This window comes from Aythya fuligula, chromosome 16 (assembly GCF_009819795.1).
Source record: "Aythya fuligula isolate bAytFul2 chromosome 16, bAytFul2.pri, whole genome shotgun sequence".
Lineage (NCBI taxonomy): Eukaryota > Metazoa > Chordata > Aves > Anseriformes > Anatidae > Aythya > Aythya fuligula.
Window position 1 is genome coordinate 9,258,362 of NC_045574.1, and position 4,736 is coordinate 9,263,097.

Below are 4,736 nucleotides of genomic sequence, written 5' to 3' on the forward strand. Positions count from 1 at the left end.
AGCCTCCTGCCCTGTCGCTGCCTCCTGTGCCCTGCCTGCGGCAGTTTTCCTGTATCCTGCTCAGAGCAGAGATATGTGGACTGGAAGCCTTTCGGCACATGTACATCTTGGGGAGATCCAAAAACCCTTTCAAGAGGTCCCTGGAGTTTTCTGCACTTTACAGTGAAAAAACAAAACAAAACAAAACAAAAACAAAAACAAACAAAAACAATACAAAAACAAAACAAAACAAACAAAAAAAAGCACATAAAAACACACACACACAAAAACAGCTTTAAAATATCACATTGAGAGAGTTACATATACATTAAAAACATGAAATACAGAGTGCAAATATTTTACTTATCTACAAATTCTTTTTCCCTTGATCAAAACCAGGAGTAGCTGAGGGGCAAGAGATGTGCAAGAGATCGTCTTGTTGACACCTTTCTCTTATTGCTTCTAACGAAGGCTCAACAAAGTCTTCTCACTCCATGATTTATTTTAATTTAACCCTCCTCTGATAACCACCCACCTCTTCATCCAGTACTTAAAGAAGACTTTTTATTTTTATTTTTATTTTTTTTTCTGTGTAGTTTGAGTCCATTTTGGGTGTTATTCTTGAGCCTTTCTCTCCTTTGCCAATTTGGAAATGACGTATGTAATCTAGATATATAAATGTCATTTTAATTCCAAAGACATCACAAGAAAGTTCCCTTGTTTTTTATGAATGTAGCTTCATATATTTTTGAAAGCTTTTTATGTAGTTACAATGCAAATCAAATGATTAATTTGTTGCCCATTGCTACTGGTGTCTTTTCGTATTTACTGTATCCTACTTTTATTCTTCCCCATAGGTCTTTATATTGAAGCATGGTTTTCACAATGGTTGGGTTTGTTTTTTATAGTGTGCACAATTCTTTATCCTCTAAATGACTTCTTCATAGGCTACTGTCAGTGCTGCCAGTAAATAATGGTGACAGCTCTCCACATCACTTTTTCCTCCTAATTCAATAAAATTAAAGTTTACCTTGAAGGCGCTGAATCACTATCAGGTGAGTCAGGGCTGGTGAGAAATCTCACAGATGGAGCAAAGCTATCACTGGAGCCAGACTTTCTACAGCTCTATTGTGACAAACAGGAAAAAAGCTGTTTGCACGCCAAGGCTCTGCAGTTCCTGAATTGTGGGCATTTACATGCCCAAGCCCTTTAGAAGAGAGCCAAGATTTCACCTCAGATTTCTGTTGAGAAATAGGCTAGAAGAAATTCGTTCTTTGCTACCACCTCTTCCACTACAGAGCTGTAAGCTTCCTCCTTAGAAACACCTGTATATAACCAGCTGCCAGTAGAAATATTTACCTGGGGAAGTGATAACCTTTTGAACCTCCTTTCACAATTAGAAGAGGCCTATTGCCTGTTTTACACCTTTTATTCCTCTCTGCCTTATCCTTCTCTTCAGTCTTACAGCCATATGGCATGGGGTAGGTGGGGTAGGAACCCCTGGGGGCTGGTGTTTATATGGCACATAGTGCAGGGGAATGCAAGTTCAGAGCTGTGATTTGCAGGGAAGACTTTACAAACTGTAATTTCTCCTAATATATATATATATATATATATATATATATATATATATATATATATTCCCCAGAGATCAGGCTGCTACTGGGATAATTCATTCATGGATAGAAATTAATATACCCCATAGATTTTGTTTATAAGCTATCAACGTATTAAATTACCAACATGTCTTTTGTAGTGGTGATTTTTTTTCTTTTTCTTTTTAATTTTTTGATTTGGCAGGTAATGGCAACTTTGCATGAAACAAAGCAATAAATAAATAAATGAAATAAAATAAATAAATAATTAAAGAAAAGAAATTAAACGAAACAAAATAAACCACAACTTCCAAACTGTAGCCGTTCTGAAATGTAAAACCGGGGTGAATTCCCCCAGCCTAATCCTTCCCCCCGGCACGGGGCGGTTCCTGCGGTCCCTCCCCCGGCAGGTGGCAGCCTCCGAGCGCCGTGAGCGGAGCCTTCAGCCCGAGGCAGGCAGCAGCCAGGAGGTCCCTGGGATCTCAGCTGCAGCATCCAGCAGAGATGTCTTGGTCTGGGATCTACATTGGATCTCAGCTTCACTGCTGCGTAACTGCCTCAAAGGGCAGAGGCACAGCTGGGGGTGATGCTCTGGGTTGCAAATGCTGATGTCGAGTTTCTCTGCCTGCATCCCTGGGCATCTCAGCAGGTACTGTGACTGAGTTTTAGTCAAAGTAAGGTTAATAGCAAAGTGTCTGCTCCGGCCTCCAGCATGAAAGAGAAGTATTAATCCAAAGTCATGTAAGTAATGAACATTCCAGTTCATTGAGTGATAAATTACTCAGGGATGACTCAAAATGAAAATACTTCTCAAAAAAAGTGAAAAAGAGCTAGTTCATCTGGAAGATTTTATTTGACCAGAAACTATTCATTACAGCCCATGCTGAACTCATTAAGAAGGAAAAAAAAAAAAAAAAAAGAGGGAGAAGAAAAAAGAAAACTTTTGAATTTATTGGAATATTTTTCACTACTTTCTGCCCTCCTGCAGTTGTTCACAGGACATAAGTAGCTTCTTCATCCACATCAAAGAACAATCTTCCTCCAGCTCTATATTCCAATGAAAGAATTACCTGCTGAAAACAAATTGCCCATCCTCATTGAGCATAAGGTATATTTTTGGCTAGACACACACTTAATAGATATATGCCATGTAACCTCTGTGTTAATCTATTTGCAGAATGACTGAGCCCACATGTGGCAGCACAAGACCTAAACATCTGAGGGAGAGACAGACAAAATGTCATTCTCTATTACCATTGCTGTGATGACAGCCACATAACTGTCACAGTCACTCATATTTACAGAATGAATGCCCTAAATCAATGGGAGCCTGTTGTCTGGCAAAGCCTTTCATAAGTGCTGCTACTGCAAATTCTGCAAATGGAATTGAGAAAATATGTGCCTTGCTCCTTACAGCTGCCTGATGTAGGCAGCTGGACTGATCTCCATCTCTGGATTACAAACAAGGATTCCCAGGGGCCCGAACTCTCATTGGAGCTGCTGCTGGCATTTCTGGCTCCTCAGGGAGCTGGTGAGAGCTGCAGGAAGGAGCTGTTCAGAGGAACACATTCAGCAGCGTAAGAGATGTGTGAAGGGCACTGTTAAGGAAGCAATATCTGGGGAAGGCATGGAAAAGTGGCAGTCAGCATTTCTCATTGATGTTGCCTGCTGTAACAGTGACTCATTGGGGTGTGTTTCGAACACTGCTGCTGGTTTGCATTTCACTTTCCCCACTGATCTGATTAGAAAGGTCAGCTACACATGTCACAGGGTAACCCATCACAGCTAATGTTTCTTATGGACTTGGGTTTTTTTTGGATTTAATCATTAGAGCAATACTTCAGATATACATAGCTGAGTCGTCATCTGCCTCTTTTATACCCCTGATAAGCTGTATAAGTTTGGTAAATTCTGTTCCTCCTGCCACACCTGTCCTTTCAAGTCTTTGCACCTTGCACTTTTAGACCAGGCATCCCTCATTTTTATTTTTATTTTTATTTTTATTTTTATTTTTATTTTTATTTTTATTTTTATTTTTATTTTTATTTTTATTTTTATTTTCATTTTTTTAAATGCCAGTGTGTTGGTGAAGAGCAAAAGTTACAAAAGTTACATAGGCCGGACCACAGCACACACAAAGCTAACACTTCAGAAATTTTTGAAGGAGATTGGCTGCACATAAAAACAAACAAACAAACAAAACAAAACAACATAAAAAAGAAAAATGCCAAAACAGAATAACAATAGTCACTGCTGGTGTTCTTTTACAATAGTGTTAAATAAAACATTTTAGGATTTAAGATATTCTCTTAACAGTGACTAAGAGACCTCAATAAGGAAGAGAGTACTTGGTACCTAGCTAAAACCATCTTTCTCTTGTTTGCTTTGAAGATCATTCCTGGAGTCAGCGAGATCAGTGACCAAGCAAAGGTCTCATCTGGAAGAGTAGTTCCACTAGGTCCATGGTCTGATCAATAATTTAGGTAGGAACTAGGTAACCATAGTAAAGAAGAAGATTCCTAACAACAAGCCATTTTCTGGAATCATAATTCTACCAAATGAGAGTACTGCATCCATCAAAAAGTTCAATTTTTCCAAAAAGCTTCAATCTTGTCCATTATTTAGTATTTTCTTCCAATCCAGGTTCAAGTTCCTGGGGGACATTAAAGTGATTACAATCTGAGCATGTGGACTTCTGGCCTTCTCGACTCATCCTGCAGGTATGACTTTGGAAGTTTGTCTTTCCAAACCTGTTTAGTCTGGTTCAAATCTGTCCACTCTGTTTATCTTTGCATAATAGTTTTTGATTCAGTTTATGAATTTTTGATTAGAAAGAACTCAAGACCTCAAGTCAAGTCCTGTTAAAACCACCAGATTTTTTCCATGCGAGTAAGATTTGCATAATTTCCCCAACAGAAACCACCTTTCAGCCATATGCTGTCCTTGATGCCAAGCTGAAGGCCGTTGGAAATGTCAGACCTAAGATTATTGAAAACACAGATTTGGACTGCCTGGGAATTTGGCAAAGGTTGCTCTGCAGTATGATCTCAATTCATTTGGCAACTGGTATAGCACAGTCTGAAACTGAGTTTGCCTTATATGTCCTCAAACCTGACTGTCAGCAAGAGGTTGACGATGTACTTTAAACAACTGTTTTGGACA